General features: G+C 39.3%; 2 protein-coding genes across 3 annotated transcripts in view; both read left to right on the top strand.

Annotated features, from left to right (window-relative positions):
• psmb8a (proteasome 20S subunit beta 8A) overlaps positions 1-26,884 on the top strand; it is a 339,256-nt gene that overhangs the window by 100,350 nt on the left and 212,022 nt on the right. The window lies entirely within an intron of this gene.
• LOC143140875 (uncharacterized) overlaps positions 6,668-26,884 on the top strand; it is a 95,408-nt gene continuing 75,191 nt past the window's right edge. For both annotated transcript variants that reach the window (XR_012990698.1, XR_012990697.1), the window contains exon 1: positions 6,668-6,852. The gene's annotated coding sequence lies outside the window, so the exon portion shown is untranslated. The remainder of the gene's footprint in view (positions 6,853-26,884) is intronic.

Raw genomic sequence — 26,884 nt, 5'->3', positions numbered from 1 at the left:
TTGATTGTGGTTGGACGAGAAGTATAAACATTAGGGCTGTCAATCGATTAAAAAAATTAATCTAATTAATTACATACTCTGTGATTAATTAATCTAAATTAATCGCATATATATTTTTTGCTGTGAAAGTATTTTAAATATTTAAATTCAAATGAATCATTGAATAATCAGCATTAGTGACATTGAAGTTCAAAAACTCTTTTATTATTATTTTCACTGTTCAAATAATTGCCTTAATAATCTATGATATGACCTAATATGCTAAGGAAATAAATTCAAAAGTGCTTCGGGAAGAAGTTTTTTTTGACATACAAGGCATTTCAGGCCACAGATATAACCTAGGGGACACAATGAAAATAAATTAACACTCCCCTCAATGTCAACACTTATTTCTTTGCATTGATGTGCGACTATAGAGTTGATGAACTCCGGTGATATGCTTGCTGCAGACATTGCAGAGGACTTTATTTTCAACACTTTGTTTTTATCAACACCATCAGGCCGTTTTTTAAAAGTAAATGTTCCAATCAATGATCCAGGCAGCACGTTTTCTTCTCTCTCCTTCATTTTACAGTCTAATTTTTACTGACTAGAATGGCTCGGGGTCAAAGGTCATACGGAATCGATTAATCTGCACTAATTTTTTTAATCAGTTATTTTTTCTCAAATTAATTAATCGAAATTAATCAGTTATTTTGACAGTCCTAATAAACATATACCATTCTGACACCCTATTGGTTTGTATCCATCACACCACCTGCACATGACACAAATCACATCACACTCCAACAAGGACATAACAAATGTATGTAGCTACGTAGCCTACAAAGATGTCCATGGCAGAGAAGAGAACTTGAGCGAAATGTCCCAACCAAGCACTAGCGAAGAGGTTGGTAGCCAGGAAGACAAGCCAATCCTTGTACATCCCTGGAAGAACTTTTCGAAATGGTTGGATGCAAAAACAACTCCTTTCAGATGCACTGCTGCAAGCTCTGCGCACCCAACCACGAGCTAATGGCTTTCAAAAACTCGCTGTGAAAAAGCCTATTGAGGTAAGCTGAGAGTTTGTTATAATCAGTCGATTACTGATAAAATATTGTAGTAACCTACCAACGTACTAATGGTAAATTTGCAATGGGCGGCTGAAACAGGTAGCTAGTGCATCCCAAATGTTAAAGGAACCGTATGTAAGACATGTATTTCAATTAATCATAAAATGGCCCTTATATGTCACTAGACATTAAAAAATCATGTTCATTTCAAATACTTATATCACTGACAACAGTAGTCCGGCCAGGATATTGTCATTTAAAAAGTGAAGTTGCAGTAGTACTCTACAGTAATTTGAAAGTGATTGCAGTAGTTTTGGCCACAATCTTACATATGGTTCCTTTAATATAACATTATAGTCATTATGGCCTTTAGGAAAATGTTTTGGGGGAGGTGGGGTAGTGCACTAATAGGCCCCTGTGGCGCGGCCTAAGCTTTTGTCCTAAATGGCATTTTTTTCCCCCTTACATTACTTTTACTTTTATACTTTAAGTAGTTTTAAAACCAGTACTTTTACACTTTTACTTAAGTAAAAAGCTTCGGTTGATACTTCAACTTCTACAGAAATCTTTTTAAACGCTAGTATCTACAGTATACTTCTACTTGAGTAATGAATGTGAATACTTTTGACACCTATGAATATGTATGTGTTGTGAATGCGATCTGCACACACATTTGTGTTGTGAATGTGTACCTGTGTTGAGTGAATGTGGTGCCTTTAATTAGACTGAGAGCTTAAATGACATTTAGCCCCGTGCTGTTTTTGTTGATGGACAATGCCATTTTGAAATTCAGTGATTTTACTGTTAAATAAACAACACATACACTTGTGTGGCCAAATGTGAGAAATTGCCTGCTCTCGCTTTCTCTCAATTTCCACTTTATATTACCACATAGTGTTGCATAAACTCCTGTGCCTCCTCATACTTGATCCTAATGTGCCTTATGCACTTGTGCCTTATGTTGTAATGGCATCTTCTGTTTCTGTATTCTGTTCCTTCCATGTTCACTCCGACACTGAATATCTTAATGCCCAATATGGCAACTCTTTATACAAATTTGACACACGCACCTGAAATCCTTCTGCATCGTAATATGCTCATTCACTAGATGCACACAGGTACACTAATTACCATTAAAAATTGTCGCTACAACACACCTGATGCTTCACCGGAAATAAATGAGCTGGTTATAGAGCCTCCTGTGCATAAACCGAATTATGTTCTACAATATTGGAATTAAAAGCAGAGATCACTTCCTGGCAGAGGTGTAAAAGTAAAAGAAAGTAAAAGATGAAGTAGGATATCGATTGCAGAATTGACCGATCCACTTGCACAGAGTTTGCAGTAGGGGGTGTAAAGGTACATGTATCTGTACCGAACCGTTAAGGTACAGGACGTTAGGTTCAATACAGATGACAAACCAGTGTTTCCCATACATTGACTTATTTGTGGCGGCCCACCACAATATCAACACTGACACCACGCCAATGATTTTCCATGTTGTACTGTTTAAATGGGATGGAATTTGTTCTTTGAAGAGCTATGTACACCTTTGCACAGCCTCTCCTTGTCTCTCAACAAACCTACATGCACGTTTAAAGAAAACATTAATTCTGTGGAAAACACTGCAAACATATTAAGTGGATGACCATATGTCAGTTTAGTCAATTAACATCAAAACACATTTGACACCTTTTCAAAATATCAGTAGTATCTGTACTTTACTTTATTTTGAAGACAAATATTGTACTTTTGACTCCACTACACTTTAAATGTGAGCATGTACTCGTTACACTGAGACATTGGGTTTGAAGAGATTTCTCAATTATGTGATAGATCATACTGTTGTGTTTTTTGTCAATTACTGAACATGAACTTGGCAGTGGTCATGATGGCAATGGTAGGTAATGCAGAGAATTCTTTGTGAGGTTCACCATACATCTCCTTTTAACTCAGCCTACATGTTAAATAAGTCACTATAAACACACACAAGGGATTTTTTCAGAGCTCTAACCCCAACACCACGCATGTTGATTTGTTTACAAGCCAAAGGATAGAACCCAGGAATTATATTTTTGTAAAAGTCATGTTGATTGACTAGGTAATACATTTGATTCAATAAGGCTGGCATCCCAGTGCAAATGTTCATTCTCCCAAGAAATTATTTGACACCACTAACCACTCGGTGAGTTGCACAGTTTTGATAACGAACGTTAAAGGGTTGTTTTAAGGACATGTTTGTGCATGCGTGCCTGTAGCCAGCCACTCTGAAGCAGTCAAAGGCGATTCTAAACGAGTCAAAAAGTCAAGACAGTACCCATCGTGAACATTTCTGTGTCCACCACTCTAGTTCATCCAAAACAAACCAGAAAAGGGACTCAAAGTGCTAAATACCGGAATTATCCTTTAAGTAAAGAAATTGAGTACTTCGTCCAACTCTGTCCCATTGTGTATTGGCAATAATAGTCAGTACATTTTAGGCTTCAGGCTTACTGTACTGAAAATGAACCGAACCGTGACTTCGAAACCGTGTTACACACCGAAACGTGATTTTTGTGTATTGTTACACCCCTAGTTTACAGGCAACTTTGTCATTAAGTTGCTCCAAGGTGCAGTGATTTGGGGGTGGGACAAGTCTAGGTCGTTTTACTTCCTCAGGTGCTGGATAACTCCAAATTGGGCCTTGTGAGCCCCGTTGGCTTGCAAATTTGGATTTGCTAATTAGATCGATACCATACAGGGGTGCGTTTCCCAAAAGCATTGTTGCTAACTACGTTACTCTATGTTAGCAACTAACATGGTTGAAACTATGTAAGTACGACACAACTGTTTCCCAAAACGATAGTTTGAACTATGGTGGTGGAATTTATATAGTCCGATGCATCGTTACACTACGTTAGTGTTTCCCAAAACCATAGTAGCAACGAACGGTCGCAACCACTATCGTAAAGTTGTGTAGTTACAACTACACCTCTCGACCTGTGGTAGAATGAACGTAGAAGCATAGTTCTGGGGATCTTCATGTCAAAGACGTCACTGACGCAAGTTATTTGTTTGCAAATTAATAATTATAAATAGATTTAGGTTTCTAATTGATATTTACACTTCTAACCACCTAAACCCATACTTTAAAATGCCTAAGGCAGAAAACACATAAGTTAAAAGTCAATTTGCAGCCACGTGCAAGTGAGTCAAAGTCACACACCTGCAGATAATAATAAGGTGCGCACTTTTTGATCAGTCAGTTGATAATGTAGCCTTTGATTTTCATAGAGTGGGGGAATTCCTTGTTAGTTTTTCGCAAACCAGTCCAAAAAGGCTGATTCTGATTCTGATAATATGATCTGCACAAAGATAAACTTAGGTAAACAATAATGTGAATATTGTTGTCAAAACCTCAAATTCAAACTCTTGGACAGGTGACTGTTGATTGCTGCGCACAGGCGGCTGTCATCAGCCGGCCTTAACGCACTGCGCCACAGAGTAGACGGCGTGTTTGGATGAAAAGGGGGTAAATAACAATAGAGTACACAACTGTTTCACCAGCACATTTAAATGACACGTGTTAAAAGTTAATTCAAAGCAGTCATTAATTTACAAGCCTATATGAACCAATGAATTAGCCTAACTTGATGACCCTGAATAAAGAAAAACAGATGATTTTGTGCAGGTGTGCCCGTTCACATGCTACTAAACGTCATTAACCACCTTAGTCCAGACTACTGAATTTTGGAAACTATCATGGTCCAAACTTACAAAGTACTATGTAAGTACGACAGTTTTGGGAAACAGTTGTAACTTAGGCTACATGTTGGTTATGAGCGATGCATCGTAGTAAAAAGCTAACCTCCGTAGTTGTACGGGAAACGCACTCCAGTATCAGTATGCCTAGCCTGTATCTTAGAATTTGGTTTGCTGGCTGCTTTCCATTTCTGAATAAAATATTTACAAATGCTTGTTGATGATATTGTTGTTATTTATATTTACATTATGACCTGTGGATATTGTTAGTTTCGCCAAAAAAAGGAGAAATGGCTTTGAAGAGACGAGATCATCTGTCTCCAGGTATAACTATGTACCCATGTTTGTAGAGTAAAACGAAACTGCAGAATATGTTTTGACAGACTGTGGCTGGAATAATGGACATGGATGGTAACGTAGTGAATATAGGCCAAGTTACATTACATGTTAGCAAACGACAAATCCTTACTTATCCTACTGAATCACTTCAAACATGATTAAAAGTAACTAGTAGGCTACTTCATGCTTATATTAATGTAGTGGAGTCAAAAGTAGACTACAGTATTTGTCTTTCAAATGTAGTGGAGTAAAAGTCACACATTTCCAAAAAAATAATACTCAAGTAAGATACTCGAAAAAAATGAAAAGCGCCAATTAGAACATGATCGAACGTAAAATGCTGTCACGTCAGAGCGGCCAAAGCGTCAAACAAAAACAATGCTTGAACATTCTATTTGGTTCCCAATCTACTTCCTCTGCATTAAAGATAACATATGGAATGTTAAAACGGAAGCCTTGTGGGGCCAACTGTGATGCTGATAATGGAACTCTCTTGAAAAGCGTCCTTGACAGGGCGACCAGAGCTTCTTTGGAAGCTCAAGTCGGCGGCGGTGTGTAGGCTATGTACAGTAATCGTTGAAAGGATGCAAACATCAGAGACATGAGTAACCTACTGATGTCTAACATTTAACTAATATAAGAAATTCGTTTGAACTGTTTATGGAGTTTACATGAGCGACGTCAAGTTAACAGAATTCTTAAAGAGTAGGCCTATCAACTCCAGCGAAACACCAGACGACACACACAGAGAGAACACTCTAAACATGAGCCTTTGGCTATATGAACATAAAAGTAACAAACCAACCTCCAGAGGCAAGCTGGGAACCGCACAGGACTATAAGAATCGGTGTGATCATCATATTTGTCATCATCAGGTGTAAATTATGCAGAATGAACTATTTTATTCTCCTCCCGTTTGGACGATGCTGCTTGTTTGAGATCCGTGAAAGTACTAACACTTTCAACGGCGCACAGAATGAATAATTGATGGTAATGATGACACGCCCCTTTAAGAATTTCTGGAAAGGAAACAGGCATCCAATGTTATTTCAAAACAGCACAGTACGTCACTTGTTCCAAGGCAGAAGTTGCTCTGTACGGTTGGAGTTGGAAACCGAAAGTTGGCTCCACACAAGCAATGTCAATGTAAATTGCAGGAAGATGCTCCAAGGGTCATTCCATGGTGCCTTCCAAGGTTTGCAAAGGCTAGTCTACGCCTTTTTAGAAAAATGGCTGTATAGCCACTTCAGACTCGAGCATGACATTTGGTGTAAACAGGATCCGAAGTCAATATGTGTGTGTATACACATGACTCACAAAAATTAATGGCCAAAATAGTCATGTGTGGGTCAGGTGCTAGGGGTTGAAAATGTAATTGGATTAGGCTAGATTAGAACATCAATATGTTCAATTCGTTAAAATATATAAATTTATGATCAGGCAAAAAGGCACATTTTGCTATTCAAAATCCTGTGATAGCCTACTGGCTTTAGCAGTAGGCCTAGGCCTACCTTCCTGACCTAAATCTTTCTGACAAAGAACCAGACAGGCCTGCATGGTCAGAAATCTTGAGTCCTAAATATGGTTTTCTATTTATCAGGTTGTAGCCTAGTTTGTGATTGGATGACATAAATCAAAATTTTATTAGATGAACATCCTGAACACCAGAGGGTTGGAATCTCAGCCTGCTGAAGCACTGCTGGATTTACCACTTTTTGAGGTAAGCTATGTTTTCATCATGGACAACTGTTTAGGTGTGATCTTCAAATTTATTTTGATGGTAGGCTACAAAAGGATGACACTGCTGTATGTAGTTATGTGGGCCAAGATGGACGACCATGTGAAATATAAAGCTTTCACAGCATACAACAGTTCATCCCCTAGAGGTCAACATGCTAGGCTATAGAAAGCTTTCATCACCGCCAACTGTGCTGTTGTTGATTTGCCTTTTAGGCAGACTGGTTGTTAGTTTTGTGTTTAGGGGTTAGATTGTGATGTAGGCTAATTACTGAAAGAGAAATACTTCATTTGAGGAATTGAAAATTAAAAAAGCATACACCCATAGGCTATGTCTTTTGTGTGAAAGCCCATACAGACCTGTATTGAAAACATTAGAATGTTAGATTATTTACAACAAACCACTTCAAACAGCATTGGGCAGAAATTATTTTCTTTTATTTTATTATTTTCACCATTTACACATGCCTGTTCACCTCACCACAGTGAAAAATAACAGCTGCCCTCACCCATGCTACGAAAAATATATCAGAAAATAATTTCTATAAATCAGTTATTTTTGTTATTTATACACTGATAGATTGTTTTGCGAGCTTGAGAAAGAAATAAGGAATAAGTGATGAAAATCTCACAGGACCTCATGGTAGACGTTAGGACCTCAATTCTACTTAGTGCAGGAATTGCAAGAACTTTTCTTCGTTTTTGCAGGCACTTATTTTGAGTGCAATGGCAAATTGCTTTCTTTCTCCCTCTCTCTACCCTTATTTCTGTATCTCACTATCTCTCTTTCTTTTTGTCTACCCCTTATCTAGCATACTGACGTATTCATTGCAATAAATTCAATTAAATTCAATAAATCAATGAATTACAATTTCTGTTTGAAACTTTGGTGTCCCTTTTCACATTGCAGTGTGGAACGCCCCTGCCATAACACACACACACCCCTGCAATAGATGGTGCATGTTGTCTGTGGTTACACAGCTCCACCTATGGGTAATAGAGGAAAACAATGGATAACACCCTAATTACAGTTTTTTTCCCATTGCTTGAACACTTTAGACACATGCTAGACCAAAGTAACAAAACTTTAAGCTTTTGTTACTATACTGTACCTTAAACACAGTGTAACCATACCTTAAACAAAAGCGCTGCTTTGCACTTTAGTTGCAATTCTGCAACACACTTGCACCTTTCTGCAACACACTTGCTCCTGCACACTATTTCATACATAAGACACTTCATTCATAAATGAAATCTCATGGGTACCATTGGGACAACACATCAATTCAAAATACAAAACGTATTGACAACATACGTTTTGACTGAAAACACTTAGACACACATCTGAAAATACTTACTTACAAAACTGAACACCAATCAGCCAGCCACAAATAGGCCTCAGTTGAGCCATTTTGAGAACTTTGCAAGCATGGAGGCAGGGAGAGCAAGGTGGTCGAAGAGGCTATGCACGGAAAAATATTTCAGATGATATTAGAGAAACTTTGGTGGATCATGTGATAAGTCATGGCCTGACATTTTTGTTTTTATTTTTGTTTTATTTTTGCATTTACTTTACTGTACTGTAAAGTACTGTGATGTATAGTATTTACAGTAGTGTGTTTTTTATTTTTGCATTTACTGTACTGTACTGTAAAGTACTGTGATGAGTTGATGTCATTTGTAACCTTTCAGTACTTTCATTTTTGTTTTTTGTCAAAACCTTTGTTAGAAACAAAACAACAAAAACTGTAAGTGTTGCATTGAGCTTCACAGAATGCTAACTGATAAACTGAATGAAAGCAGTGAAAATTAAAGACTGCACTGTTTTAAATACTAAAGTACTAGTGTGTTGCTGCTAATCTGAAAGTGTATTCAAATGATGCAAGTGTGTACCACTTTGTCATCAGAGTGACATTTTGACAAAGGATTGTAAGGTTTTGATAGCAGTGTTTCAATTCGACATAGATGTGAATGGTTTATTTCCCAGCGTTGTGTCTTTTGTGTGTAAAGTTTTGACACAATGAGCTGAGTTTTGCAAAAAGTGTTCATGAAATGGGCAAAAACTGTAATCACATATCAAATTCTAGCCTGGCCAATGGCCATCCCCTTGGTCTACGCTTCGCTTTGTCAAGGGTCTGGGATCTCAGCTACTGACGAACGATTGCAAGCTGGAGGCGTGGACTCTGTAAAAGTTTGAAACGATTGGATCTGATTTCACCCAATCGCTAACGTTTGGCCGTGACGTATATTATGCGCCAGCTCGATCGTGAAGTAAGGTACGCTACGACACTCACCGGGAATTGTGTGCGCTGTATACAACAACCATTCCCCACCACCAAGACAGAGCGAACAAGATGGATGTAAATGACCGATGCCGGCTTTGCGATACAAATTTAAGAGTTAGTGGAAGAATAGCAAATAGCAGATTACTATTCGACAGTAAGGTTGAAGATAACATATCATCACAGTTGTCAAAGCTAGATGTGATCATTGAATTGCTTCATTGCTCACTGCTTCCCGAGCGCCACTGTTGTTGCAGGCAGCTCACTGCGCCGGGATTAGTGTGTGCTTCACTTCACTGTCTGTTCACTGTGTGCTGAGTGTGTTTCACTAATTCACGGATTGGGATAAATGCAGAGACCAAATTTCCCTCACGGGATCAAAAGAGTATACTTATATTTATACTTATATATTAACTTCCGCCATTGCCAACTGCTCGAGGACTACAATTCAAACACAGCGCAGAATCTCACGTCGTCACTCACAACTTCCGCCTCCTGCTCAGTGATTGGCTCGGGGTCGAATTGTTCTTTGCGAGCAAGGCCAATGGCCGGAATCCCAGACGGAGTCGTGGAGGGAGATGAAAATCGAGCGGAAGTACGGGAAGGCAATTAAGGCCAGGCTACAGCCCTACTGAAGAAGGGAAATGTCTTAAATGGTGTTATATCTCCTCCAGAGGGTACAGTATATGCTTTCAGAAAATATATAGTTTAGGGTGTTTAATTTGTTTCCCCCAGACAGTATAGGCCAAAATGTATCCACTTTACACTAGCCTTTACAGAATAGAGGGCAATGTATTGTGCATGGCATGGAGGAAGATGGGAAATGTCTTAAATGGTGTTATATCTCCTCTAGAGGGTATATGCTTTCAGAAAATATATAGCTAACATGCCAACTTTTTCCGGGTTTATCATTTTAATTTTTCCCCGCTGTCTTGCCGTTTTAATATTTTCCCGTAGAATAGGCCTATCCCATATTACTGTAATACTCATAATATTAGTCCTGCATTCTGGCCTGTCTCTGTGTTGTCCTGTTGTTACCCCTTGCCCTTCCAGTGAAACAGATGTATTGAAATCATCGTTTTGCTTGCTTGAATGCGAACTCAGGGTGATGTTAACCTAGGCCTATTTAAGTTAACGTGGTTGTCGTGAGAGCACGATTAATTGGCGCTTGCAGTGTTCGGCCGTAGGCTATGTCTACGTGCGCACCTGCCAGGCTACGAGTAGACAAAGAATTCCCCCTGTATATTCACTCCAAGTTGGCCTACCATAATTTACCAACTCTACACTGTAGACCATAAACTGGCTATTTATATGACCAATGTATTTGTTCAACTTTATGAAGCAGAATTACGCACTGCTACTTGGAACGTAACACATTTTTGTTGGCAGGAGAGAGAATGACAGCGATTAACAAATTGCACTTGTTGCTGGTTACCAATAAATAGGGCCTACTATATATTTTTTTGCAAACAACAAAAACAGAAAGGATGGAGACAGCTAAGCTAGAGATGGGCAGGAACAAGGTCAATTGGTAGAAATGCTTGTCAAAACGTTAGGAGCTGGATGTGTGGATGAATGAAGCACAAGTATGCTTTATGTTAAGCATGCACACTGTTTAAAGTTAGGCTACACGGTAAACTACAAGTAAACCAAAGTTAAATTTAGCTTTTTTAGGGCTGGATAAAGTTGACCAAATAGGCTGTTAGGCGTGAATAAAGTAGGCTACTTTGTTGCTCCAAGTAGGCTACTTTGTTGCTCCAACGTTAATGGGGATGAATGTTGACATTTTCCGTATTTTGCGTGAGAAACCCGGGAAATCTCCCTTATTTTCATTGTTCAAGGTTGACAGAGCTATGGAACGAAAGAGAACGTTATATGGCGACAGGAATCAACAATCAAACAAGCCACTTTGATTTTTTGCTGTTTTCATTAATACAAAAGATGGGTGACCCCCCCTCCTAGACAAAAGTTAGGTGACCTTCCCCTCAACAAAGAATAAAAAGACATGACCCTCCCCTATTTTCCTCCGATGGCCCTGTTTATAAATAACGAACAGTCCCTTAGGGTGTTTAATTTGTTTTTCCTTAATAGTGCAGGCCAAAATGTATTAGCTGTTTACTTGATTCACCTATACAGAATAGAGGAGTATGTGTTATGCATGGTATGGAGGAAGATGGGACATAAGTTGATTGATGCTATATTTCATGTACAGTGCATGCTTTTAGAATATGTTTTGACTGTTCTATGACTTTGGTAAAACCATGACCCATGCATAGGCATGCATTGTTAATTATTAATCTTAAACTATATTTATTAGTATAGCATGCACCTTTTTGCCAGATGTCACAACAATAGAGTCACCTTTTTGGAGGCTAACTGCAGTTATCACATCGGCACCCTTCTGTCGAATTTGGACATTATCATGTCCATCTTCAACTTTGCCTTCACAATTTTCCTGCATTCACTAACATAAACATACTGTGCTGTCTGATTATTGTTTTAGACAAAATTGTGCAAAGTAAAGGGGCATCATACAGGCCCCTCTGATTAGACAGACAGTCTATCAGTCAATCCGTGGGCAAGAGGTCAATTACAGTCTTGGAAAATGATGGACTGATACTTTAGTGTGATATACTGTATATGTTTCAGTGACCTCTAAATCAGATTAAACACCAAAACCACTTTCCTAGGCTGAATAATGCTTAACTATGTGTTTGTACAGCTTGAACATTGTGGAATACTTGCATGCAAAAAATTCACTGGCTCTATTTCAACAACCATTTCCATTGATTCAGACACCAATTTTGCAACAAACCAGTCTGAAACTAGATGTACCGCATAGCGGTACAAAATATGACCGCCGCTCAGTCCTGTACATCCGTTCCGCGAAAATAAATCACACTTCAATTTGTCTCCATATTTTACTCCATCCCCCACTCTTGAAACTTTTGTGTATGCTTGTTTGGCATGCCTGAGTGTGTGTGCGGCTGCACAGAAAGTAGCCTACTGGTGCTGAAAAGGTGAATAGATTGTAGAATAGCCAAAGAAGATGTAGCATTGTTATAAAACCTTTAAAATCTCTAAACAATCACAAGTAGGGCAGTTCATCACAGTTCATCCATTGCAACTGGATTGATGAAAGGTCACTTACACCTGTAGGCTACATTGTATTTGGGAAAAGCAAAAGGTATCAGCATAATGTTATTTATTTATTTATTTGTTTGTTTGTTTGTTTGTTTATGAACAAAAACATCTCTGTCAGTTCCATGCCGTTTTCAACAGCTATCAAAAACAAAGGTCATTTTTGGATGGATGGATTTTTTGTGAATGTTTCTTCTTCTACATAAGATTTTAGTCATCTTTAGTTCATGTAATACTTTATTGTCAATGCACAAATTAAGTAACAGTAGTCTGAAACGTTATTGTTAATGCACAAATTAAGTAACAGTAGTCTGAAACGAAATGCTGTTTTACATCTAACCAGTGGTGCAAATAACTGACATGTCCAAATGGGCCTTGATGAAATGCGTCGCTAGACTGTTCATACACATTTTAACGGGCCAAAGTTGAAGAGCTGTTGTCCGTTATTGTTCGTGCAAATATAGGCTGATTCATGTTCCCTTGCATTGTGTAACTGAGGTCCATGGCTAATCTGCCTTTTTACCAGACCAAGCTCAATCTTTTAAGAAATCAAAAAATAAATAGCGGGCAGATCATGCTGGGTTTACCCAGCCTAGTCCATAGGCACCCGATATTGTTTAATTTTCCGATTGAGATATCCACGCTCTGGCTATTCTAAATGCAAAAATGCATCAGGGAGTTATGACAAAACTGTAGCCTAACTAACAAACTAGATCCTAATAGAAAGCTGTTAGCTTCCCTAAGCTACAGGTAGGCTTATAAGGTAGGCCTATTTACAACATAAATTGTCAATAGGCTATGCTGGCGACACAAATAAAATCTCCTTTGGAAACCAATGGCTTACGCCTTACAGTATCAAGCGGACTTAAACTGCCATATCGTGGCGAAAAGTTGTAATAAAATTCACGCAGCTCCATGAGTTAAGGAAAGCGCGAATGAAGTAGCCACTTCTAAATGGGACCCACTACACAGTAGCTTAGGTGTGTTGCTAAAGCAGCCATAATGAAATGAAGGGGTCATTGTTTGGATACTTCACACACACGTGCTTTTCGTGCTTTTTAATTTCACAGACTACAACTACCAAGCTGGAATCAAAGCACATTGATTCCCCTCTCACACCCTGCACGCACTTAAAACAAAATAAACAGGCGTCTCAGTCTCACGCATGTATAGGCAAAACTGTATCAGACCGGTGTAACGTTGGTAAATCTTCCATTGCACAGAATGATTTTTGTAGCACGTGCAACAAATGACAGTCGAAAGATACAATTACAGTGCTGCTATCAATTTGCTTGGTATAACCGCATTTATAGTTTTCTACAAATGCAATCAATCAAATTGGCCTCCATCACTCAACCAACGCTAACGGTAACATTACATAGGTCCTTATTGATATTATAAGATTAACGTACCTGCAGTAAAAACCAAGCATGTCCGATAAACATCCTCAGATTTATTTCGACTTCAAGAAGAAATGGGAATTACATTTCATGTGAACATCATCCTATCCTTATTAGACGTTCTCTGCGGTAAACTACAGTCCTTTTAGGAAGCGTCCATTGTTTTTCCAACCCACTTTTAACTTCCAACAAAATTACGTCTCACTGCAACGATGCGCCATCTAGTGGACAAACGACTACTTATCGCCAATACTGGAAATGCAGCCATGATGATGATGATGAATATTTATTTTGGCTTTCTTTTAATCCTACTGAATTTGTAATAATGTATCGGCCGTTCTAATACCGATAGTATGTGGGTGCCTGTGTGTGTGTGCATGTGTATATGTGTGCACGCACCGCCATCTACAGCCCAATGAGTGTACAGTCACTAAATGTACACATAACTTAATTTTTTTAGACCCCCCCATGGATGAAATTTTACGAAACTTGGCATACCCCCAGAGAATGCCAGGGCAATCATACACATAAAATTTGGTGCAGTTCTGAACATCTTAACTGAAGATAGGGGCGATTAAAGCAGAATAATATTGCATTTTCATTTTTTACCGGGGGGGTGCAAATCACAAATTAGTGATTATGGGCCAGGTTGATGTGGGCCCTTGAGACCAACATACCATACCATAAAAGATTCTTCATCCTCGGTGCCACGGTTCAGGTAGTTATTTAGGAAAAACTGCTTTTTTTGCGGTTCGGGGGGCCCAGCACGGGGAGGGGGAGTGGCCCCCGGGGACGAAACGAAATTTTTCCGTAAAAGTCTAGTGGGGCTACATACCCACCAAATTTCATGTGCCCCGGTGGTTCGGTGTCCCAGGTATCGTTGACCAAAAATTCAGGAAGTAGATGATGGAAAAAAAAAAAAAAAACTTTGACAATCCCTATATGACCGCTTCGCTAGCGGCGGTCATAATAAGCCAAAGAAATTCACTCTTTGAAAATAAAAGAATGTTCCTCAACAATGCAAGATTCTAAAATTCCATGTTGAGTTACATGGGGTCAGATATTCTTTAGAATGTGTATTCTACAACATTCTAATTACAGTTTTGTCAGTATGCTGAAGAATAATGCATAAAACAACCCTAATTTTAACATATTTCCACCAACTGGATTTTCATGGTCTTTTACTATGGTGTTTAGATCACCAATTTAAATATAAATATGTGAAAATAAATTCTATTGCAATTAGTTTTGGGTCAGACTTTACTTTGCCTGGACTATTAGCTCTGTTGTGGTATTTATTAGCTATATGTAATTACATTGTGCCCTGTTTGCCCATGTTAACAAACAATTTTAAAAAACTTGTAATACATTTTTTGTTTGTCTTGATGTAAGTAATCAACTCAGTAATTTTCAAGGTGATATGTGAAGGTTAATTTTTTTCCCTATTCGTTTGAGAAAAATACTGAATAGGCGCATAGGGTATATTTAGGTCTTTTTCTAAACGTTCCCCTATTGGGATTCTTCGGGGCTTTTTTTCCTTTACTCAGGACATATTGAGGATACAAAATCAGTTAAGTTTGCTTCTATTGCAATTTGTTCAACCTTTTTTCATAAAATGACTGGACTAGAGGTTGACCGAGGTCCTCCGAAGTCCTCATTGTGACATAGTAAAAGGGGGCAGGGCTTGGGATCGGTCAATTCAGCTCGGAATATTTGTCTAACGAAGATTCTAGAGTGCTACACAGATTTGCGTGAGAAAGAGAAAACTTTTCCCCCCCACCGTGAAATGCTGGGAAATTGCACATTTTAACGCTGAAATGCAAAAACAAATCTTCGGGGGGTATCCCACCCGGAACGCCCCCCTATTATTATTTTTTGTCAAAAAATAGTCATCATTGAAGGCCTAACCACTGAACGCACGGTCCGCCACTGATATAACTTGTATAACATTAACGTAGCCTACCTGCAGTAAAAACCAAGTATGTCCGATAAACATTCTCAGATTTATTTCGGCTCCAAGAAGAAATGGGAATTACATTTCATGTGGAAATCATCCTACCCTTATTAGACGTTCTCTGTGGTAAACTACAGTGTTCTTGTAGGAAGCGTCTATTGTCTTTCCAACCCACTTTAGATGACTGTAACTTCCAACAAAATTACGTCTCACTGTAACGATGCGCCATCTGGTGGACAAACGACTACGTAACGCCAATACTGGAAATGCAGCTAAATGATGATGAATATTTGGTGTATTGTAATCATGTATCAGCCGTTCTAATTGCCGATACCGGTAGTATGTGCGTGCCTGTGTGTGTGTGTGCGTATGTATATGTGTGCACCACCATCTACAGGCCAATGAGTGTACAGTCACTCAATGTACACATAACTTAATTTTTTTAGACCCCCCCACGGATGAAATTCTACGAAACTTGGCATACCCCCAGAGAATGTCAGGTTAATCATACACATAAACTTTGGTGCAGTTCTGAACATCTTAACTGAAGAGAGGGGCGATTAAAGCAGAATGATATTGCATTTTCATTTTTTACCGGGGGGGGGGGGGGTGCAAATCACAAATGAGTGATTATGGGCTAGGTTGATGTGGGCCCTTGAGACCAACATACCATAAACATTTCTTCGTCCTCGGTGCCACAGTTCAGGTAGTTATTTAGGAAAAACTGCATTTTTTGGGTTTCGAGGGACCCAGCGCGGGGGGGGAGTGGCCCCCGGGGACCAAACGAAAATTTTCCGTAAAAGTGTAGTGGGGCTACATACAGTGTTGCCACAGTTACCTTGAAAAAGTAATCTGATTACGGATTACTCCTTTAAAAAGTAACTTAGTTACTTTACTGATTACTTGATTTTAAAAGTAACTAAGTTAGATTACAAGTTACTTTATTAGTTACTTTCAGCAGCTGCCGACAATACCCCCACCGCCTCAACATAAAAATGATAACCGGTTTTGCCAATATTCACTATACTGGAAGTGCATTTTAACAGTAATGTCAGCCATGTATAGCAGACATCCCAACCTAACCTACTTAGATACTGAAATTCAGATGTTTGTACAATAATACCAACACCAAAATAAGGAAGGCCTATTGATAGAAATTGTTATAGTAAAATATGTAGATTTTTTTTTTCATGTAGCCTTGGCAACTAGCCATCTGGTATAGGCCTGAGTAATATGCAAATTAAATTACACTTGTTAAACTCACCTCAACAAGTCTTTTGCAATCATTTAACCCGCTGTGAGAAATACTAAAGTCGCTGTTACAAACAGTGCAGTGTGCAAGACTATCATTATGTTTTAATCTTATGAGACAATTGGGTACACTTTTGTGTAGTCTGATGTGAAATGGGTCTTAAATCTTTCTTTTTGAGGGGCACTGAAGCTGCCATGACGCTCCTGTTCATAGATACACTGACTGAACTGATTAATTCAGTTTGGGAGAAAAGAGATATAAGCACACTTACACTGAAAACTGATTGGTTGATTTAGCAAAACAGACCAGGATGCTCTCTGTCTTGGATGCGCTTCAGGCACAAACGCACCATTCCTCTCTCTCTCCCTGTTGTGTGCGCGTTAAACTCATATGCACACGCGATTTGAAGTCCGGTCTGGCTTGCGTGCTCTTGTTCGCTCTAGGTTCCGGGAGATTTCATGTAATTTGCGGGCATGAGGAAGCCGCATATCAATTATGTGGGAGACTTCCAAAACTTCGGGAGACTTGGGATGTCTAGCTAGACAGCACTTTGTCGCCAGCACAGAATGTACCTTAATGTTGTCATGTTTAGCTGACACAAACTCAAAGTAATGACTGATGAAATGTGCATCTCTCTCTATCCCTCCATTGTTGTTTGTGTCGCTGCGTGGTTTTACACGTGAATTGTCCTCATGCTGAAAACGTGAGCATAGCCTACATGACATTAATCCCCAAGACAAGAAGAAAGCAAAGAATATATATTTTTACTAAGGAAAATGACAAAAATAGTAACGCACAGTAACTTAGATAAGTAACTTTAATCTGATTACTGGTTTGTAAATAGTAGCGCGTTAGATTACTCGTTACCGAAAAAAGTGGTCAAAATAGACTAACCTGGCATCACTGGCTACATACTCACCAAATTTCATGTGCCCCGGTGTTTCGGCGTCCCAGGTATCGTTGACCAAAAATTCAGGAAGTAGATAACGAAAAAAAAAAAAAACTTTGACAATCCCTATATGACCGCTTCGCTAGCTTCAGTCATAATAATAATTAGGGCTGGGCGATAAAACGATAGCGATATGTATCGCAATAGACATGTAATTGATATCAATAAAAAATGCGTTCGATAGAACATTCGATAATTAAAAGCAACACACACCTCCCGCCTTACGTCCATAAATAAATAGGCTAAATATATCTTGCATTGTAGCTAGTATGTGCAACTCTACCAGAGTAGACGATAGAAGTTGGCCTACCTCAACACAGACTCTCAATGAGTCCTTGCCCCGTGCGCGCGCTCTCTCTCTCTCTCTCTCTCTCTCTCTCTAGGTGCATCCCTCCTCAGCATGCGCATGTAATCCAAACATTCACAATCGTGCAAGAGACTGAATTGCTATTAAATCCGGTTAGCATCATTAGCACGCTGCACGAATTTGTTCAAAACTGTTGCATTCAAATTGACTGCTAAATTCTAATCAACTCAATCCCGATGCAAATGAAAAAGTATTTTCCAAGACTCAAACGGGCCTGTCCCAAGGAGAAAAAGTATTCATTTGAAATCAATAATCAATAATTATCGATATCGACCGATATGAAATACTTATATCGTGATACAGTTTTCAGCCATATCGCCCAGCCCTAATAATAATAATAATAATAATATTTATTTATATAGCACTTTTCAAGCATTGAGCACAATGTGCTTACAGACAAACATGAAGAGAATTTTTCCTATGCACAAAGTGCAACAAAAGTGCTTCACACACAAGACCCAAACAAACAAATAACAAAAATGCCTAACGAAGCGGCGTAATCGCCAGCGTACCCGTCACACGTGAAACATACAACATGTGAAACATTCAAGACGGATAACAAACAAACAAACAAAAACAAATAATAAAATTAGACATTAAGACATTTTAAAAAGAAAAGTCATGTTAACTTAGTAGTCCAGTTGGTTGCATCTAATTAAGCGGCTGAATAGTCCAAGGGCAATGATGAAGGCGCACTGTGTCCAACCTGGAGGATTTAACGTTTTCCTGGCAGTCTGGAGAGCACTGGAAGCTATGAACAGTCTGAAGTCGTAGGTGATCCTACAGATCAGCAGCTCGGTGAACATTGACAGCGACCGTTTGTTGTTCAGTGAGATCGCTGTCGTCAGAGTTCTTTAAAGGCACAATGTGTCTTTTTTGTGAACTTTTGAAGTGTAATGCATTCAAAAATCAACTATACATATCAATAGAATGTGAAGAAATAACACTACTGACATTTTCTAATCGAAGAATATGCATAGCATTGCAGAGATCTCCTCCAGAATTAGCGTGCTAACCGACTAGCCCCGGGTCGTCCAGTCTTGCAATACCAGTTTATGTCTGAGGTGGCGACAGAGAGTAACATACCGGCCAAACCGTCTTCAGTGCAGCCCAGAGCAGTCGAGAAAGAGACAACGGAATTACGCACGCTCTGCTCCCACCCCCTCCTGCTCCTCCCCTCCCCCACGGAGTTCAAGTTCTACAGTGAAGTGTACTGCGAGAATGGCCGAAAGTTCTAGGAAGAGACCGAAGAGACCTCCATCGCCTCCAGCTAAAAAAAACTCGATCTGAGGCGAAAAGAATATCAGATGGGAAGCAAGCAAATACACGTTAATCTAGGGAGTGCTTTCCACCGATGGAGACAGCTTGGATAGCAAGGAGATGCAGTTCGATTCTGAACTTGCGACATTTCTTCTTGACTGGTAAGTAAACATCTGTTAAACATAATTCATAATTTTGATTAAGCAATGGAGATATTGTAGAATTAGCTCTCGAGCCACTAGGTAATGTTTGTGACCGCCATTCGTTACCAACCTAGCGATAGCGTCCTTGCTGCATATGCTAAGCAGTTTGCCAAATACTATTATTTGTACGTGACCAAGTTTTGTGTCCTACACAATACATAGAGTGTAATGTTCCAATATGCAATAAATACATTTTGATATTGGTGAATGTTCACTGGCTTGTGGTCTCGCTAACGAATGATGTTGGCAGCATAAGATACTAAAATTACAACTAATGTTAGCTCTACACGATTAGGATAACTTTCAGATACGTTAGAATACTATCCTCTATCTCCGGTAACGTTATAAGTTGCTTAGATTGTGTCGGGCCTGTTGCAAAATAGCATCACCATTTTCCTTTGAAGCTCTTCTAACATGTCTTTATCACAATATACCCATGTGTGTGTTTGTATCTGTTTTCACAGGATCAGATCACCTCTTCATTTCCTGTGGCTCATCAACATGAAGCCTGACTCGTTAGCCCAACTTCTTGCTGTTGAAGACTGCTAAGGACTATCCATGTGCCCAGTTGCTTCCCTCCTGCCTCATATAGTCCAAAAGTTACATTTCTATTCATGTTGTTGCACTTGGTAGATGTAAAGTTTATTCCTGTCTTGTAGTTTTATAATAAATACCAAGAATCAGGATTGGTGAAACATTGGTTGTGCCTGAAAGTGTTCTTTGATCAAGATTGGTATACTAACATCATGCTTTTCTCTCCTGTTCCTGACTTCTTAGAATCTATTTGTTGTTAAAGAGTTGTTTAAACTAATGTAATTTCAAGTGGTAGCTTTGGCTCTTGACATTTGTGCCCATAGTTTTAAATATGAACTCATAGCCTAAAGGTGCAAAGGAAAAGATGAACATACCATTTTAGTCATAATTCAGGTATTCTTTATGTTACATGAAATGTAGCCACTGTGCTCTTAGAAAGGTTTATTGTTAGTTGTAGAGGATGATTGTGTAAGGAATAACGTTCTGTAAGGCGGTCATGATCGTGGCATATCTCCCGACAGTGATGCAGCGCCGTGGCCTGCCGAGTTTCACTTTCCTTGACGTTCTCTGGTTATACTTAGCAACGGTCCGGTATTAAAAATTATCAGACCGTAGGATGTTGGGAAGTCCCATCGGAGTGAATGGAGCATTCTACAGCATTATAAAGAGCCGTGTAATAAATGGTAATAATAATAGTAAACAGAACGATTGGCTGTAACCACTGACTACATGGAGCATTTTAGTTACTGGCTACGTAGCAAGAACACTTGTGTTGCTGCCAGACTCTCACGGTGACTGTTCTCCAAACGCCTCTGCTGGTCAGCGCGCTCTCTGGCTGCTCTGACCGCTCGAGCCGTCCTGTACTGTTCTCTCCAGGTCTGGGACTCACACTAGACACCCAGGCCTTTTCTTCTTTGCCTGGCCCTTACGTTTGCCCACTCTTGTCTGACTCGATGCAGGGGGGATGTAATCTTCGTTGTCAGTCTCCACCCGAAAAAAATACCTTATTACTATTTTCAGTTTTATCCATCCATACAATCGCTACTACACGCAGGCTAGGCCTAGCATTTGCTAAAACTCGCTTGCCAAATGCCGCTAGCAAATTTGTATTTATTTCTCAAATGTTTCATTACCAACAATACCAGTGTGAAAAGCAACGTTAATAAAAACTGTTATATGTAGTGATCGGGTAAGGGTGAGCCGCTTGAAGAAGACATTTTCCGGATTTAGGAGGTTTTTTTCTAGGCGGCGACCATAGACACAGAGACATTCTCTGATAGACACATAGGGATAGACAGTAGCGAAAACGGAGACGGGGAAGGGAGGAGGGCATGGGCAATGTGCGTTTCGTCGTTTCTACCACTAGCAAATCATTGTGACATTGTTTTCCTACATGCTGCCCCCAACTGGATTGGCGTGTGGAGTGTGAATTAAATAAAACGAAATCCTGACGGATTGTGCCTTTAAAGGAACCGTATGTAAGATTGTGGCCAAAACGGGTACTACAATCACTTTCAAATTACTGTAGAGCGGTGTACCCAGGTAGAAGAGGACGTTCTGGGGACATTGCGTAACGTTCCCTAAAAGTCCTCTAAAAGTGCTGAACGTCCCCAACCTTTATAGAACATTGGGAACGTTATTAGAACGTCCTCCCTGGGTAATTAACGCACCTCGATCTAAAGTTCTCAACATGACGCTAAGAGGACGTTCTTTTTGGGTAATTTCGTGGTCACACCAGGACGTTATGAAACAACCATTTTCTGACGTATATGGAACGTTTCAATCAAGTCTTTTGTTGGTTGTACAGCAACGTTAGTCAGAGGACATGAATAGAACGTTCTCATTTGGACCTACTTTGGTCACACTACAACGTCCCCTTCAGACTTAAGAACAAACTTATAGGGGACGTTCCATTTTTAGGATCACTAACAGAAATGTCACAATGGGAAATCCCTGATGACGTAATGCGTCAAAAAACACCTTTCTTCTCTGTTACATTGCTCCGGAACTGTTCATCGCAGCAAGATAAAACCTGTATTGCGTGACAGAGCAGAAGTGGGGCTTTCCAACGAGACCACACACTTGTCTGTACGATCAAGTATGAAAAAATCATGAAATTAAATCAAACCGCATATTTAGTCTGCGTTCACCTGCGCACCCATTAATTAGGCCTACTCTCGTTTGAATTACTCGTGAACCCGTGATCGCATAGATATGGCAAGCTCAGATGAAAGAGGAGAGGGCTATTCATTACCATATATCGATCCTTCTGGCTTATAAAAACAGACGAAGTGACTGCAAAATAATAACGCCATACACAAGCCAACGCTGCACACAACTATAGGCTAGTTTGAATTACTCGCGGACCCGTGATCACATATGCCACGTCAGATGAAAGAGGAGACACAGGCTATCATTCGATACCAAGTACATCCTTCTAGGTTATAAAACAGACGAAGCAGCAAAATAATAACTTCATATAGCTGGACTTACCCCACGTTTTTGTGGCAAAGCATGTTTATAATCCAACGCTATCGTGTGTTTCTCTATGGCAAAAAGCATGTTCATAATCCGGTTTTGAGATCCTAGAAAATTCCTGCCTGGCATCCAATTCAAGGCTCACATTGCATCCCAATTTATTCAACAACGAAACACCCTTTTGCCTTTACTTTGTTCATGGCAAGGCAGTAAAAAGTTGTTGTAGAGAATCATTATGAGTGCACCATACATGTAGGCACACACAGGCCAACATGCAGTTCCTGTCACAGATATGGAGTGCAGAAAGGTCATTTTTCATCACTAAATAAAAAAAAATGCCATTTATTTCTGTAAGGCCACACCACATGTCTGTAAATTCCTCAGCCCCAGAGAATCCCTCCACCATGGCAATGATATTGCCAGATTCAGGAGTCTGCTCTACACACACAAGAAAGGCAAGTCAGACTGCCAGCTTGCATTGGTGAGATACATGTCAAAATATAATAATTTTTATAATACGCTTTTTGTATTTTTATTATTTAAAAATCAAAATAAAGTCAATGATAGTACTAATACATGAAATGATGGCAGATCTGCATGCCTAGACTCTGCTGAAAAAAAACAATATATAGCACACAGGTGTTGTATTCAGTTTCATATTTGTCCACAAGTACGAAGTGTTACACTGCCCATCAACTAATGCATACACATGACCAAGATTGCAAGAGAATGCCATATTTATCTGGCGTTTTAATGAAACAAAGCACTCGAAATAATTTCCCTCCTAGGTAAAACTGATGATGAATGATTTAACATCCACAATCACCAAATGCTTTAATGAATTTTCAAAGCAAATACAAAGTATGGCAAAAACAGTAAAGGAAGACAACAGTGGCCAGAACACATACAACCAAAGGATGCCAATTCTTACAATAAGCAAACATTACATAAACAGAATATAAGGTTGCAAATTATGTGGGGGAAAAAACTAAACAAAAAAACCTTGACATTCCACGTAAACACCAAAATAGCAAACAGAAAATGCTACTCAAAATTCACACTACTAAATCAAATTTGCTTACTGTCCTCCCACCCATACATGTACACTCATTAACCCCCACCCCTCACCATCTTGTGTGGCTGAAATGTGGTTTATTTGCTACATGTACATGTTAGTCCCGACTCCTACGATCTCTCCAAAACTCACAGTAGGTGTAGGAAGATAATTAAGATGCATAACATGACGCACCAGCCAAAGCAATGTTAAAGTGCATGAAACAGTACTCTGGATACTACGGATGTGATAAATGCACCCAAAAAGTACAGGGCCCAACTCTTAGAGATAATATGTCATTCAGAGAGCAGAGACAACCTGAGCACCACCATGAGAACTCAGTTTCTCCCTTCTTAAACATGCCAATTGATATGGTCAAGTCTTTCCCTGCAGATTATATGCATCAGTGTTGCCTGGGGTGATGCGCAAATTGCTTGGCCTGTGGTGCCGTAGCAAAACTGCTCACAGGCCGTTCAAGTTACTTTATTTGTACCCAGAGGTAGATTTTGTTTGCAGTCCTCATACACACACATACTGGGAACAAAAGAGGCACATATCACACATTATTCAGTGGGAGTTAAGAAATGGCAAATTAAATAAAAATAAACTAAAAAATTAAAAGTTCTTACAGGTCCAAACTATACTTAGATATTGATGTGAGCTAAAATACGAATAGTAAAAAGAAAGAAAAAAAAAATAAAACAGTAAAAACATAGATAAAGGTTAATATATATATAAATATTATGTATCATATAAATAATAAATACATACATAAAAGCAACAATAAATAAACACCTGTGCAAAGCATAGCTATGACTTGTTCCTCAGTGTAATGGCTGCTGGGACAAAACTGTTTATGTGTCGTCTTGTTCTACACCTAGGGATTGTAAACCTACACCCAGAAGGGAAAAGCTGAAACTCTGTGTGCAATGGATGGGAACTGTCGTTTAAAATTGAACCAGTAATGCGCTGTAATTGTTTTGTGTACAAGGTCTCCACGTTGAGCTGTGGCTCACCAATCAGTCTGCTAGACCACTTTACTATTTGGTTGAGTGAGTTGTTATTTTTCAATGAGAGGTTCCCAAACCAGGCTGCTAGTGCAAATGATAAAACGGATTCAATAAAAGCGTGGTAAGAGAGTCATGGTGGATTTGTCAATGTGGAAGCGACTCAGTGTCCTCAAACAGAACAGGCACTGATGCCTTTTTTACACACCAGTTCACAGTTAGTTTCAAATGTGAGTTGAGTCTATTATCGTCCCCAGGTATTTATAAGATTGCCCACATTGATGTCAGGGCTGTACGTTAACTTTTTTTGCAAGTAGCACTGGTGCTACAGAGGTTAAAAGTTTTGTAGCACCTGCCACAAATTCTGTAGCATCGATATAAAACCTCTAAAATCTCTAAAAACAATCAGTTCATCACAGTTCATCAATTGTGGTTGGGATCTAGGCCTACTGCAACTGGATTGATAAAAGGTCATGTAGTTGTAAACACCTGGCTACATTGTGTTTGAGATGAACAAAAGCTATCAGCATGATATGTTATTTGGTTGTTGTGTTTTTGTAAAAACAAAAAAACAATCCATTCAATGGGTATCAGGAAGACAGGTCATGCCATTGTTTTTTTGTTAATTTTTCTTATTCATGCATTGGAAGTCAGTTCATTTATTTTTGAAAAAGTAAGATATGCTGAAGATTTTATTCCACTAAGATTTAATTCACGTTTAGTTCATATTTCTAAGTTTTTAGATTAGTGTAACCCTACATTCAACCTTATTGTCATTGCACGAGTGAAATACCGTAATTACATCTAACCAGTGGTGCAAATGAGTAGGCTAACTGACATGTCAAATGCATCCCTAGACTGTTCCATACACATGGGCTACAATAGGTAGCCTACTAAAGATAGCTGAAGGTCTGTGGCTAACGCAGTCCTAATTAATTAAATGCATCCCTAGACTGTTCCATACACATGGGCTACAATAGGTAGCCTACTAAAGATAGCTGAAGGTCTGTGGCTAACGCAGTCCTAAATAAAGTGTCGTGAAGTTTTTTTCGGAACCGATCTTGTATAGGTTAAGCACTACTAAGCGAGACTGTTGCGCATGAAGTGGTCTCATATTTGACAGATAGAAGCGAACGAAGCGAAGACTTTTTTCTTCTAAGTTTTAGATCTGAATGGTGTTTGGATAAGTTGTTCGTTTTAAACTGAACTAAAAATGCAAAGCAACAAGGCGATTGCCACAAACTTCTACCTCTGCTTGCCTAATCTAATCACCTCAGCCTGGCCCGGTCGGAAGATACTTTCGCTTTAGGCTAAACTATCACTTGATTCGCGAGGATAATTTGGTGTTGTTTGATTTGGAGTTGGATTGTTTGGATACTATGCCTACAAACAAGTAGACATAGTTTTTAATAGCGTAGACTGCAACTAAGTTGAAATCAAAGTAGCCTACATCGATTCCCCTCTCACAGAAGTAGTCTATACATACGCACTTCAAACAAACAAACAAGCGTTTCACCGGGAGCCTACACCGGGCGCGTAACGAAGAGCTCCGTTCGCGACGCGCAAAAACAGAAGTCGGAAGTTTTTTGTTTTTTTTAACGTAGCCTACGCGCCGCTATCACATCTGGTGTAGCCAGTTGCACTGATCACCGTAGAAGGTAATTGCTGTAGCCTCCCTGTCAGTCTCACACGCATGCTTTGTATTGCCATAAGCAAAACTGTATACTGTAGCACCCGTGCTACGTTGGTAAATCATCCATCGCACAAACTAATTTTTTTGTAGCATGTGCGACATATATGTCGCACTGTACAGCCCTGGATGTGATTTCATGTGTCTTCATTTTTTCCCTAAAAATCAATGAGCATGTCCTTTGTTTTGGCTACATTTAATTGAAGATGGGATGCCTCACACCATTCAACAAAGTGAAACAGGTCATGGTCCAGTCATTAATGACTGTCACCTGCACAGCTGAGCGAAGTAGGTGAGGGGTTTCAGAATTTCAGGGGGAACATTGCCAAGGTGTTTGCAAGGAAGCCACGTGGCTTAGAGGAATTAGACAGGTGGAAGGCGGTTTTGTTGTTGTTTATGCTGTACACAGGTAAAGTAAATAAAATTATGGCGCAGAATTTATGG

Source organism: Alosa pseudoharengus, unplaced genomic scaffold (assembly GCF_046254945.1).
Source record: "Alosa pseudoharengus isolate Yale_2024_CS ecotype anadromous, Long Island Sound unplaced genomic scaffold, YU_APseudo_1.1 YU_APseudo_1.1_scf_23, whole genome shotgun sequence".
Classification (NCBI taxonomy): domain Eukaryota; kingdom Metazoa; phylum Chordata; class Actinopteri; order Clupeiformes; family Clupeidae; genus Alosa; species Alosa pseudoharengus.
Note: the sequence above shows the minus strand (reverse complement) of the source record. Positions and strands in the feature narration are given on the sequence as shown.